Source organism: Piliocolobus tephrosceles, chromosome 5 (assembly GCF_002776525.5).
Source record: "Piliocolobus tephrosceles isolate RC106 chromosome 5, ASM277652v3, whole genome shotgun sequence".
In the NCBI taxonomy this organism is placed as follows: domain Eukaryota; kingdom Metazoa; phylum Chordata; class Mammalia; order Primates; family Cercopithecidae; genus Piliocolobus; species Piliocolobus tephrosceles.
This window is the reverse complement of record NC_045438.1, coordinates 124,076,324-124,090,802: the sequence shown is the minus strand read 5'-3', so window position 1 is coordinate 124,090,802 and position 14,479 is coordinate 124,076,324. Positions and strand designations below refer to the sequence as shown.

General features: G+C 46.4%; 1 long non-coding RNA gene across 1 annotated transcript; it reads left to right on the top strand.

Annotated features, from left to right (window-relative positions):
- The first annotated feature begins 6,736 nt into the window (after positions 1-6,736).
- Positions 6,737-12,943, top strand: LOC111542901. The gene is made up of 2 exons (XR_002731694.1): positions 6,737-6,987; positions 11,624-12,943. It is a non-coding gene; the product is annotated as an uncharacterized LOC111542901 (long non-coding RNA).
- Positions 12,944-14,479: the final 1,536 nt, after the last annotated feature.

Sequence of the window (14,479 nt, the reverse complement as noted above, 5' to 3'; positions counted from 1 at the left end):
ACCGTGATTCCTGTACTAAGACAGTGGCCACAGGCAGAGGGACTCTCTAATTCCCTACCTACCTCGGTTCTGTTAAGAAGAGCCAGGTAGACTATTGGAGTTTCTTTGACATATGAAGAAGGGGAGGTGAAGAGAGAAGCAGGGTTAATAAAGAGACTCAGTATACTGGGACCTCAAATACTGCCCTTTGAGACAGTACTGGGGTGTTATATTTCGACTCCTAAACTGTAAAGTCAGACATCCCAGCTGCGTTACTGTTACAATTTTCAGTTTAATTTTCTTTTAAAAAGTAGGTACTCAATCTTGAGCAGGAAAACATTTTTGAAAAATTAAACAGTAACAGGAATTGTAAAGAAATATCCTGTTCATAAGCAGTGTCACTCTGCCTTTCCAAATGCATACTGTGTGTAGCAGAACACAAAGAAATAATTTTTAGCCTGTGAGGAAAATTGTTCATAACATCCCCACACCTAGTGTATGAAAAGAAGGCTTTGCCCTCATTGAATATTTGAATGGTTAACATCTTGATTCTCTTTAAAAACAAAGCACCTGAAAGAAAACTGATTTTGGATTTTTCCGATGTGTGTGTGTATGTGTGTTTTCCGAAAATCAGCAAATCGGAACACAACTCCACCTCACTGAACTTGAACTCCAAACGTGTGCTTAAGGGAGACAGGGCGGACAGCCTAGGGACTTGAAGGTTCCATTAGCAGTCATCCACACCCATTACCTTGTCTCACTGGATTTCCTTTTATGCCACTGTTCCAACACTCTTTGCAAAATGAACTGACAGACAGATTCTGAAATTTGCATGCAGATCCTTCTTGATAGTAAAAATGCTTCAAGATGTGGCTGGGAGAACTGGGTGGCTGACTTCTGAGGCTTTGAAAGGCACTTCCGGGTCTCAGCCTCATTTCTCACAGTGGAGTGGTAGCTACAGTGGGGCCCTCCCGACAGCAGTGACCCCTCACCTCCTCTGCACTGGAGGAGTCTTAAAAGGGACGATATGACCTGGGAAGGTGACTTTCTCCAGAGCACTTGAAGGTCAAGTTTCAGAGAGGTGGAGATGGGCAGTGACGGGCTGTAGAAGGCAGAATGTGTGGACACAGTGGGTTTACAAATCCTCTTCAGTGACTCCTATCATGGCTGGAGCTAATCCAATGACTAAGGGGGACACAGGGTAAAGGAGAGGACATTTACCATGGTCATTCTGCCATCTCACGGCTGCAAGGTGGCAGGAAGTCAGCCTGCAGTCACCCCACTTCCCTACCTACAAATATGTCAGGCCTTTTCCTTTAGCTTTTCTTCTGGAGCTGTCTTTCTAGCAGAGTTTCATAACCTGAGGTTAAAGTTTTCAGGGGTTCTCTGAATTCGAAGGAGGAAAAAAAAAACAACTTTATTTTTATTCCACTAAGGTTGAAATTTAGCATTCCTTTCAAATGCAGTCTTTTTCACTGGCAATCACAGATATTTTCATATTACAGTTAAACATATCAAGAAATATTTTTTATATTATGGTCCCACCACAAGAGCTTGTTATTTAAGGTCTTAATAATAAAGCGTATATAAAATTTTATCACATACCTCACACCCATTAGGATGGCTACTATCAAAAAAATAGAAAATAAATGATATTGCTGAAGATCTGAAGAAAGTAGAACCCTTGTGCACTCCTTGTGGGAATGTAAAATGGTGCAGTTGTATGGAGAGCAGTATGGTGGTTCCTCAAAAACAAAAAATAGAATTGCCATAGGATCCAGCAAGTCTAATTCTGGCTCTATACCCGAGAGAATAGAGATATTTGTATACCCATGTTTATAGCAGCATTATTCACAATAGCCCAAAGCTGGAAGCAACCCAAGTATATACTGATTGATGAATGAAAAATATGTGGTATGCACATTCAATGGAATATTATTCAGTCTTAAAAAGGAAGGAATTCTGACACATGGATGAACCTTGAAGCCATTAAGCTAAGTGAAATCAGTCAGTCACAAACTGACTGTTTGATTCCACTTATGTGAGGTAGTTAAGAGTATTCAAAATCATAGAGAAGACAAGTAGAATGGTGGTTGCCAGGGGGATGGGAGTAGAGGGGAATATGGAGTTAGCGTTTAATGGGTAGAGTTTCAGTTTGCAAGATGAAGAGCTCTGTAGATGGATGGCATTGGTGGTCACACAGCAATGTGAATGCATTTAATACCACTGGAACGGTAGACTTAAAAATGGTTAAGATAACTTTTTAAAAAGCCGTCCTAAAAACAGAACCCCCAAAACAACTGTATCACAAATTCAATTTAAAAAATATTGTTACTTATATTTTGATATGGCTTGATTCCTTTATAATCTCAAGTGTTTTATTTTATGCATTTAAAACATTATTCTGGGGAGGAGTCCTTGGACTTCTTCAGGCAGCCAGAAGGGTCTGCAGCACACAGGCTTGAGATCCTCTGATCCAAGGCTCTGCTCCTCAAACTGCCTGGAGACACAGAATTGGTGCCTGAATAAACAAGAACGGTCCCTGGAAAATCTGTTTTACTCAAGTGTTACACCTTTTGAACATATTTAAGAAGACCTGGATGTATCATGGAGTAGAAAGCAAACTTAACATGAACTCTCAGGATAAAACAAGAAATGTTAAATGCATTTTGTGCGTGTGGCTGGTTGTTGGGATATATCTCTAAAATCTCAGGGGTTTAGTCTTCTCTGTGTTAAGGATAAGTATGGCCCTTGAAAATCTGAGATGTCAACTTCCTCTTTAGCCTCATGGCCCTTCAAATTAGGGAGGCTGCGTGGGGTGACTGAAAGGAAAAGTTTTCGCAAAAGAAAAACCTGGGTTCAAATCTGAGCTCTACCAGTTATAGCTGTGTGGCTGTGGGCCAGTTCCCTACCTGCCCAGGGCCTCTGTCTTCCCATCTGTAAAATAGAGGTAGATGGCATATTTACCTCATAGAGTATACAAAACTTCTAGTCCCTAGAAGGGGCCCAAGACAATTTACTTCAAAACAGGAAAGCCCAGCTCTTTCTTATCTGTGGATACGCTGTATCCAGGGCTGTCATCGCCTGGGTACCAATTTTTGTTTCAGCTCCTCCACCTTACTCCAGTGAGATGGGCTCTCCCTTTCCGTCTCTCCGAGTCTGCATTTGGGAGTCCTCAGTCTTTTGGCTGTCTCCTTTTGGGGGCTTCCAATTTGACGATGAATCTGAACGGGCTGGTAACAGCAGCAGCCAGGCCGGTGGAAAACTCGCTGGAGCTGAAGCTGGGGCCTCCCATTCACTGCCCTGGGAAGACCTCGACAATCCTCGCAGCTTTTATCCACCTACAAGATCGGCGTTGAGCACCACAACCCCAATCACCACTAGAGAAGCTGGGTCCAGAGGAGTGGGGGGCAGCGCAGAACATTGGGAGGGCCCGCACCTGCTGAGCACGCACGGGGCAGGCTCACCTGAAGCCCGAAGGTGAGCCCGCACAACGCACGCACGCGCACGCACGGAGGCTCGCTGGAAGCTTGGAGGCGAGCCCGCACGATGCTCGCACATGAGCACGCACGCGTACGCACGAGGTACGCAGGTGGGCATGCCTGTGTTAGGTGTACTTATACCCTTGCTGCTCCCCTGGTGGTTTGCCCAATAGTGTCTGCAGTTGGCAGCCAGAAGGATGGTCACGGGTCCGCGAGAAGCAGGAGGGCTCGGACCTAAGACTGGACCTCAGGAGGAAGGCCAGGATCCGGAAGCGCAAGGTGAGTGCAGGGGAAAACAGCCTGAGCAGGTCTTGAGCCAGCTTCCTGCTGCCTGGGGCAATGATGGTGTCAGGCCTGTGGAAATGAGAGCCAGGTTTGCATACTTAAGGACAGTAAAGCCAATTAAACAACCAGGTGCCCCTCTCTCCTTCTCTGGTTAGGCCTCTCAGGCCTTGCATCATCTGGTCCTAGGTTGCCTCTTCATTCTCTTTCTCACTGCTTTCATCCTCACACTCGCAGCTCTGGTCATGTCCCCTGCATTGGGGCAGACACCTCCTGGACTGTACCCCGGAATGAATGTCTCAAGCCTAGCCCTGCCCTCTGGAAAGAACAGCCAGCTCTCCCACAGTGGCCTTACTGACCCTGGGCCTTCTGTCGGGAGACCACCTAGTCTCCTGCAGGTGCGGAGCGGGTGCACAACAGGTCAGGCCAGGCAGTGGGAGACTCAGGCTCTGCAGGCCTCCCTTTCCTTTGAGGCCAAAGATGGGCTGTGGTCAGCACATGTTGGATGTGCCTCATAGAGGCTTAGTGAACTGGCGATAATAATAGTACTACAAAATGAAAAAGTAGTAATACCTTGTATTGTTGCTTTCAAGTTTGAAAAGCCTTTTCATTAATATTATCGAAGTGTAATTCTCGCGACCTTATAAGGTTAATGGTATCCATCCATCTTCTTATTCCCATTTTACAGATGAGGAAACTGAGTCATAGAAAAGTTATGCAACTTTCTCAGGTCACTGAACCTTTTTATTTTTTAACCATTCTGATTTGTAAGTGCCTCTATGTTAAATTGAGGTAGAGGGTAAAAGAACAACCACTGCAAAATGGTACATGGGCAGTGTCTGGTCCAAAAGTGAGGGTCTGCAGGTTCTTTTGAAAGCATCTCAGACAAGAGAAGGTCACTCCTGAGTCCTGAGGGCTGCTACCAACCTGGTTTATAAATTGATTATATGCTAAATGAGAACTGAGATATTGAGGCTGGGGTGGAGGCCAAGGACCACATGAGAGACAAAGCTAGGCATTGATCACTGCAAGTCCTCAGCAACACGGGTTATTACCATGGCTGCTTCATCAAACCGTAGTGATACCTCCACAGGTCCTTAATACTGTGATTATTAGTGTCCCCATCTCCTGTGTCTCCAGGCAGAGAGGAGGCTTCAATTCAACCATTTTGAACAAAGTGATACTACCAGCCGAGGGGCAATTAGCATTTTGCACACTGGGCAAAGGATGCCCAATACCCTGCCATTCCTGAGCCTGTCCTACAAAATGAAGAATTGTCCTGTGCCCTACACAATTGTCAAATGACTAATTGGACAATTCTGGAGGTGAAAAACCTGACTTTATCATCTTATACCAGGACTCAATACAGGTTTGCACGGTTTTAGAAAACATTGAATGCATGCAACCAGTATGTACGTTAAGATGGTACTTTAACAGTGTTCACAATATAGGAAAGCATTGTATGTGACAGCAATGCTGCATGTAGTTTTGGAAGCCCAGTTTGACCCACCTCGTCACTCTGCATTGCTGATGTTGCTGGCACCAGGAGTCTGTTCAGCGGTGTGGTGCTGTGCTTCATCAGGGCTTCCAAAGTAGTCATGCCCACACATTTACGTATGGCAGTACACATTAATTTATCATAAATTACCCTTTTTACAGTTAAGATGTTTGATCTTTTAAAATTATGAGTATAAATATATTACCTTTACTTTTATTTCAGGATAATAAAGGAGTATTATGATATATTTGTAACAGAATAGAGGCATTGAGTTTGAGAATCACTGCTCTGAGCAAATGGCAGTTTCCTTTTTTTCCTAGAAATCACTGGATTTCAGGGTTAGAGGAGATCTTGAGTGTCACTCAGTCCTTTCCCCACTCCATCTAGTACTCAGATTCCTGCAGTTGGAGAACCAAGGACCTTCACACACCTCTTACTCCTGTGATGTGACTCTTTAGAGTTCCCAGGATGGAACCAAGTGGGAAATGAGCCCGAATGACCAAGGGCCCAGGTGCAGTGAGCTTCACCAGGTGTTGGCAGGTGGTATTATAGATATTGGGATCCAAGAGCCATTCAAGATCTCATCCACTTAAAGAGGTTGGCATCAGCTCAATGGAAAACCTAGACCTGCATTGCAAGAGAAAATACTCTACCCTCAGAGGCTCAGTCAATATCAGGGACCCCAGAAATGCCAAGCTGGTGGACAAACACACTGTATCTCAGAACATACCCTGGTGCTGGAGTTCTGAATGACTCCATGGCATCTGGTCCTCAAGAAGCACTGGGCTAGGTGGAATGAAGTAAATTGATGGGCTGGGATCATTAGGAAACTAGAGGCAACTAAGTGAAGGTGTCTCCTCTTGGCAGTTTATTCCAGGATCAAGCTTCAATGACTTCATATTCTTGGATGAAGGGGCTGTGTCATGTCAGAAGGGCTGGCTTAGTGAGCTTCAGCCAGGGGGAACCCCAGTGACTTTGCTGACTCAGTGTCCCAAAGCTGCCTTGACAGGAGATGGACCTGAGAGGCAGAATGCTGGATTAAACCACCTGCAACCATGCTCAGATCTTTCCCCCATCTTTCTTCTCCACTGCTGTCACTACTCCATGAATTTGCCACTCAGTTGTTCCTTCCCATGCCCTATGCCCTTTCCACTGGAGGCTGGATAGCTATACTCCACCTACTTCCCTCCAGCCCCCTGGACTGACACAGAGCCCTCTGTCTTCCTGAGGAATGCAGTAGCAGTTCTGAGCATGGTGCTGGACAAGAAGTCCAGCTCCCCTCATAAACTTTTTATAGCTTAGGAAAATAAACATGTGGTTTAAGGTCTTTGCATAGGCAGTGCTCGCTGAGTTTGAGCTTGCTTTACAGAACTACGAAAGAAAATATTGGTAGAGCTAAGAAATTTCTGAGCCAGCCAAGGGACAGTAGTCCAGAAATCTTGGGGAGGGTTTGATGGTTCAGACAATAAAAAGACAAGTCATCTATGTAGCTGTTATCTCGCTCCATCCCACTAAGAATCTGCCTGCCCGAGTGATGCAGCCAGGCTCCCTTGTTCCCTGGGGCAAGGAACCAGTAGAGGGATAGGGGATCACAGTGCTTCCCAGCTGCAAGGGCCCTTGGAGATGGTTTTACAGATGAGGAAGCAGGGTCCAGAGAAAGGAAGTGATCTGCTGGGAATCACTGTACTTTTCACACAAGCAACTTTCCAGGCATCTGCTATGTGCTGTCCACAGGATGGCGAGGGGGTAAAGAGACCACTTAATGCATATGTGCAAGCAGCAGGGCAGCAGCAGGGGTTCAGGGGCCATTTCTGAGGTTTACTTCCTGGGTTTGTGGAAGAGAAGAGACTCTTGAAGAAGGAAGAATGACTATGAGGTTTTCAGTTGGAGCAGTGGGTAGTAAGAATAAAAATAGTATCAGTGTTGCTCTTGTTATCATTTATTAAACATTTACTCTGTAGGACCTGTTGTCACCCCACTGAATCCTCAGAATCCTGAGAAGCTCATATTAAAGTCCTCAATTTGCAGTTAAGAAAAACTGCAGCCCAAGGGGGTTGAGTCATTTGCCAACAATCACCCAGCTGGTAAATGCAGAGCCAGAGTTAAACCCATGCTGCCTGACCCCTGAAGCCTGGACACTTGCTCAAACAGCTTGCTGGAACACGTGATGGGAAAGCAGACAAGAAGAGTGGGTTAGGCGGGGCTAAATTCGAGGATCCCATGGAACAGTCAGGCAGAAATACAGGTCCAGGTTGGAGATGGGCATCAGAGAGGGATACGTGGATTGGGGTCACCCGCTAAAGGGATATTGAAGCCAGGTCTGTTTCCTGCCAAAGTCTCTCTCTGGGACACTGAAACTCTATGTGTGGAGAAGGGTGCAGGAGGACCAGGTGGAAACCTGGGGAAGTTAGTGGTTACAGGCAGGCAGAAGGCACCTAGGGCTCTGTTTACAATGGGCAGGTATATGCAATCCCACCTCCAAAGTCTGAAGAAGCTGAGAGGCTGAAGAAAGAGGCTGACAAATCCAGTTTCTTAGAAACATTTAATAGAAACTTAAGAAAAGAAGCTGTGTTTATGTCTCAGGTGGCAGTGAGAGAAGATGGTGGATCCATGTGCCACTACCCCCAAGACCCAGGGCTTATATACCACAGGGAGGGGTGGTTCAGAAGAGAAGTGTAGGACAGTTGAAGTATGATAACATCAAGGTTGACCCATGATTTACAGCAAGTACTTGCTCTTACACAAGGAACAATGGATATGGTGGAAATCTTAGAGGCCTTCCCAGAACTGGTGATAATCAGAAGTCAACATGGTGAGTAGCAACCAAGATGGAGTTGCTTTGGCCTCCACAGGCTCTAAAGGTGGCTCTGGCTTTGCTTGATGCAGAGGTGAAGCCATACTACAGCAGAATGTTTGTGGCCTAAAGGCTGCTACTATAGCTCCCCAGTGAGAAAAAAGTCCCCATGGCTGACAAGGACATGGAGGACAGGTACATGTTCCTCTCCTACTATGCCTTCCAGGCACACTCATTCTCTCCAGGCCAGGACAGCAGCATCTGAATCAACCCTACAGGTAGGATTCCCTCCAAACCCAGCATTTTCCTCTTCTAGGAACTTATTCTGAAGACATGATGAGGGATGCGTATGAGGATATGTATCACAGCATTACTTCTGTTTGTGGAAAATCACAGATCATATAAATATCCCACAGGAAAGGATAGATTACATCATTAAATACATGCTGACAGTAGAATCAAATTGTAGAATAATATTTATGGCCAACATTTTTGACATATTATTACATTTTAACTGGCAGGCTACAAACAGTATGACAATTTTTTTTTTTGTAATGAAAAGAATGGCTATGTGTACATATTTCATAGGAAAATACTAAGTATGCATGCCAGGAGGTTAATAGGATTGTTTTCGGGTTGAGGAATTGTGTGAGTGGGTTTTCCCTTTTTTCTTTTTTCAGATATTGCAAGGTTGGTTTGTTTTTACATCGAGTATATATTAGGTTTGTAATTTGAAAAAATAATTCTTTATGTAAGGATTACTCATGAATAATATTAGCAAATGCTTGCCTGGTGCTTATTTTATGCCAACCTCTGTTCTGAGTGCTTTTCATGGATTAAGTGATTTAACCCTCATGAGAATTTAGACACGGGAACCATGGCTCAGGAGGGCTGGGCAGGTTGCCCAGGTCAGCAGAGTTGGTATGTGGCAGAGCTAGAATCTGAAGCCAAGCCATCTGCCAACAGGGTCCATGCAATTAACCACTGCACCACACTATTACTCCCCAGTGGAAAAAGCCAATCCCCATGGCTGACAAGGACATGTGAGGAAGTGCACGTGTTCCTCTCCTGCTATTGGTAGCAGGGGTTCCCTTCATACACCTTGATCCCAAGTGCTCTATGCTGGTGGCGCTCAAGTGCTGTATTCAGTGAATGAATGCAAGTGACAGGTCCCACTTGTCCTCCAGGATCTGAAAAGATAGTCCAGCTTTTGCTAGATTTTGAGCATGACCATGATGGGACTCAAGGAACCTTCCCTCCCTACCTTGACAGTGGGTGACTTGACTTCCTCACCTGCTCTGGAGGGTGGTTTTCTGCTGAGAAACCTGTCCCGTCTTCCACCTTCCTGGGAGAGTAGAGGGTGGCTCAGGGTATCATGGCCCTATCTCCCATCGGGGGGAGATTCACCAGCTGTGGTAGATCATTGCTTTGTGGCATTCAATGAACTATATCTCTTAGAAGTCACACTTTTTTGTGGTCTCTCCTGCATTGACTCTGGAGTTAGCCATGTGGCGTTCTTTGGCCAATGGGATATTAACAAGTATGACCCAAGCAGAGACTTTATAAATGCCTGTGCAATGGGCTTGTCTTCTTAGAACAGTTCCTCTTGGAACCCAGCCACCCTGTTGCTAAAAGGAAGTCCAGACTAGACCAGTGGATAATGCAGGGACATAGGAGAGAAGCTCTGGAGGATAAGAGGCCATCTTGGACATTCCAGCTTCAAACAAGCTTCCAGATGAATGCAGCTGCGAAATGAGCCCTGCCAAACCACCCAGCTGAATCCAGTCAACACACAGATTCGTGAGAAATCATAAATCATTGTTATAAGCCACTAAATTGGTAGCTTGTTCTGCAGCCACAGGTAACTGAAATATTGGTCTTCTTTTCCTGGACACTCCTGAAAACAGGTCCACATACATTTATTAAGTACCACTGTGTGCCCAGCCCTGTTCTAGGCACTATGGGATAATCATGAAAGGATTCTGACTAAGAAATGAGAATCTGAGGAGACCAGATTGCTACAGGCAGTAAGTCTAAAGAAGAATTATGGTTAAACTGCTGCATAGTAAGGAAAAGCGACTGATTTCCCCAACCCAGCTCCCAACATTTCACCTCACAGCAAAGCTGTTGTGGCTGATAAATTTGGCAAACAGGGTGGCATTGTTGGATACATTGATCTTTTACTTTATTATAATGATGGTTTTGGGCACCTCGGGCCCCCTGCTTTGTTAAACGCTGTTCCTGTGAAAGGACAGTATTCCATGTGCTTAAAAGGGAACCATTTGTGTGGACCTTCAGATCGAAGAAGGTAGATGAGATGGAGAATTGAGTGGCCTACTCAGCCGATGGACTGTGACACACCACCATTGCTCTTTAGTGGGTAGGAGGGGGTCTTGCTAGTGCATCTGCTTGGCTCTGGCGAGGACTGACCTGCTCACACCTTCATGAATATTCAGCTGCTCCATGAAGGCCCACTGCCTAGAATATTGGAGCTGGAGCAATCCAGAGGTCATCTGGTCTGATGTTCTCACTGTTGAAAGGAGGAAACCGAGGCCCAGAGGTGAGAAAGACTCGCTGGAGGGCACACAAGGTTTATAGCTCCTTTGTCACTGGCCTTGGTATTAGCCAGAGCTCAGCTGTGGTTTGCAGATCCTCTGAGCCCCCAGCTCCCATGCTCTTTCTCTTCCTGCCCTCCACCCTCCTGCTCAGGGCTTGCTTCCATGGCCAAGCAACCAGGGAACTGAGAAAGTCCACCCAGTTGCAACAAGGTTATATACATTAACCTCTGCTTCAGACAGTATACATGAAACTGCAAAAGTGTGCAGAAGCAGTTCCACTTAAAGCATTTAAAGGTGTCCTGTGGGGAGTCCTGGGGAAAGCAGGCAGACAGCCTATCATTTCACTTTCTTTCTTAGTTTGATTTTTAATGTGGGTTTTGCTTCTAAGGAGCCATACCTCATACTGCACACTTGAAGGAATGAAACCCTACATATTCCTGAGCAGCACCGTTTCCCATCTGGGCCAGTGCAGGTGGATGGCAGGAGCCTTGGTCTCAGGAGCCTTGCTGCTGACACTGGCCCTGAGAAGCCTGTTCATAGGGCCTTGTGGAACTGGCCACTTCTTTTCTTTGTTTCTTAATTTTTTTCACTGAGACCAGATGAGGACAGCCAAGACTATGGGCAAATTCCACGAATCACAGATACATCTGGAATCTGCTGGGGAGCCTGGGAGGCTGTTCGAGCCAAGGCATCATCATTTCTCAAATTGGGAAAACACAGGCATGGAGGGGCAAAGGGGTTTTCCCAAGGCCTGGAGCTGGTGGGCTCGATGCCAGGAGAAGACTTGGGAGTGATGCTCTAGGCTGGAGGACAGGATGAGTCAGGCCCCCAAGGTGTTTTCCCCACATGGTTTCAGTTCTTAGGTCAGGGTCTTGGCGCCTGAAGGAAAGCCTGGTCTAGGCCATGTGGAAATCCCGAGCTGCTGCAGCATCTCACTCCAATCGGGCATGTCTGGGAGGCAGCAGGTTGCCAATAGGTGATTTACAGCATGTTCCCTGATGTTTTACGTTTTTATCATTTCATGTTGCAGTCCTATCTCCAGTAATGGGATCTGCAGAGGAGTGCAGCTCCCCAGCCTGCTATTTGCAGGGGCCCGAGTGGGGAAGCCTGTGTAGTCTCAGGTCCTCAGCCTTGATTTTCACGGTGTGGCTGTGGTGTCTCAGGACTCTGCGACCCAGGACCACCATTGTGAACACCTTCCTAGTCTTCACTGCTTCCTTTACACCTTAAGTCTGAGGACCTGCTCTGAGCCACACATGGTTCTGGGCTCTAGGAGTGGCAGAGGACTTGGGTGCCATGAGAGCACCAGGTAGTAGCTCCAGCTCAGCCTCCCCTAACCCTGACTCAAACAAAACCATCAGATGCATCCCCTACCACTATCCATCTGTCTGAGAATTCTCAGAACCTTTCCACTGGTGGGAATGCAAAGTGATGCAGCCCTGTGGAAAGAACTTCGGCCATTCCTCAAAAGTATATTACATAGAATTACTATATGACCCAGCAACTCCCCTCCTAGGCATATGCCCAAAAGAATTGAAAGCAAGGACTCAAACAAATACTTGGGCATACAAGCTTATAGGAGCATTATTCACACTAGCCAAAGGTGGAAGCAGTTGTCCATCAGCAGATGAATGGCTACACAAGTGTAGTATATACATCCAATGAAATACTATTCAGCCATAAAAAGGAATGGAATTCTGATACATGCAACAACGTGGATGGACTTCAGAAACATGCTAAGTTTCTAAGCCAAGCTAGCATGCTAAGAAGCCAGACACTGAAGGTCACATATTGTATGATTCTGCTTATATGAAACATCTGGAAAGAGACAGAAAGCAGATCAGGGGCTGCCAGGGCCTGGGAGGAGGAGAACTGGGGAGTGATTGCTTTGTGGGTATGAGTTTTTCCTTGGGGGTGATGAAAATGTTCTGCAACTAAATAGAGGTAGTAGATGCACAACACTGTGAATGTACTGCTACTGAATTGTGTACTTTAAAATGGTTAATTTTATGTTATGTGAATTTCACCTCTAAGATTTTTTTTTTTTTTTTTTTTTTTTGAGACCAAATCTCACTCTGTCACCCAGGCTGGAGGACAGTGGGGCAATCTTGGCTAACTGCAACCTCCGCCTCCCAGGTTCAAGCGATTCTCCTGCCTCAGCCTCCTAAGTAGCTGGGACTACAGGTGCCCAACACCACACCTGGCTAATTTTTGTATTTTTAGTAGAGATGGGGTTTTGCCATGTTGGCCAGGCTGGTCTTGAACTCCTGACCTCAAGTGATCTGCCCACCTCAGCCTCCCAAAGTGCTGGGATTACAGGTATGAGCCACTGTGCCTGGCCTAAGAAAAATTTTTAATTAAAACTTGTCACTGCCTGCAAATCTCACAGCACCCGAGTGTCACGTATATCAGCCACAACTCCACCTGTTAACCCAGAGCTCCAGATTCCTGACATGAGGTGGCTGATGAGATTATTGAGGCAGGAATTTGAAGATTGGCCTGCAGTTGGGCTGCAGGTCAGGGGCTTGGCATGGGGGTCTCTCTTAGCCAGTGAGTGCACTAGAGGCCCCCCAGCACAGGCATCACCACAGATCTTCAATTTTGTCCTCTCTCCCTGTCCCCATGCTCACCATAACATTCATAATATGCTTTGCTGTACCTAGTGGGAGGAGTTAACAATATATAATAGTGGTAGCTGAGAACTGTGGGGGCTAACATGGCTTCAACACACTGTCACTGATTGGGAAGTAATGAGAGGTCTGGATCTTTAGCTTGGGCTTCATGGATGGGCTCAGTTAACTCCCAGCATCGTTCCACCCCTCCGGGAGGACACCTCACTCCTCTGACACTCTCTTGAAGACTCTGGGACTATTACTTCCTCCACACCAGAGCACCACTCTTCTGTGAAGACACTCTGACCCAGCCTCCAGTTTTCCTTTGCTTGCCGAAACTCCTGAGGTCACTGTCTGGGCCTCTTCCCTGGTGTTTAATCTACCTGTGTGTGGATGTAGGTCAGTCATATGAAAGTTTGTCATTTTGGTAGTTAATATCAGCCCTAGTTTGTATTTGCCTTTATGAGGAAGTGAAATACATTCATGCATTTATTTTATCTTTTGTACTTGGGTGGGATTCTATAATTAATAGTTGCTGTGGAAATGTAGACTGGCTGCACGTGGCTCCCTCAAATCTGATACCAGCATTTCCTCTTGGGCTTGTCACAGGTGATCTGACCTGGGCCTGTCCCCGGACTGACGGTGGCCATGTTAGCGGGAAAGCGGGTGGAGAAGGAGGCTCTGTGGGATTGGGATGTGGACAGTGGGAGATGCCAGAGGCACCCCAGCCTTACCCTGAGAAGGGTAAGCCCTTCTCAGCAGTGTTCCTGGCCTTCCTTGGCCAGGCCAGCCCTCAAAAGATACCAGCCAGTCCCTGAAAGAACCCCCTACCCGTCAAATGCTGCTTTCCAGGAGGGCTGAGAGCAGAGGGCCCTGTCTTGGCTCCTTCTGCGCTGCTGTAGAAGGTCCCATATTTCCTTCTTTAGATTCTTATTTATGCTTCCTGTGACTTTAGGCTTTAGCTTTGGAGCAATGAGGACTCAGTGTGAAAACTAACAGGGGAAAACGATGGGGCCTGGCAGAAGGTGGCACATCCAGAGCCTCAGAATGAGTCAAGCCCCCGGGGATCTTCTGTAGTGCAGTGCACTTTTGTCGTGCAGTTTTGAAATTGCCTTTCTGATTTGAAGGAAAGCCCTTTGGCCTCTATTTGAGAGCAGTGCTGGTGACTCTCTGCCCTTCTTTGGCTCTGATATGGGGTAGGGGGGTGCGGGGGCTGGGAGGGCGGTGTGGATGTGAAGCAGTGGGGAGAACAGGCAGGCAGTATAAACAGAGAG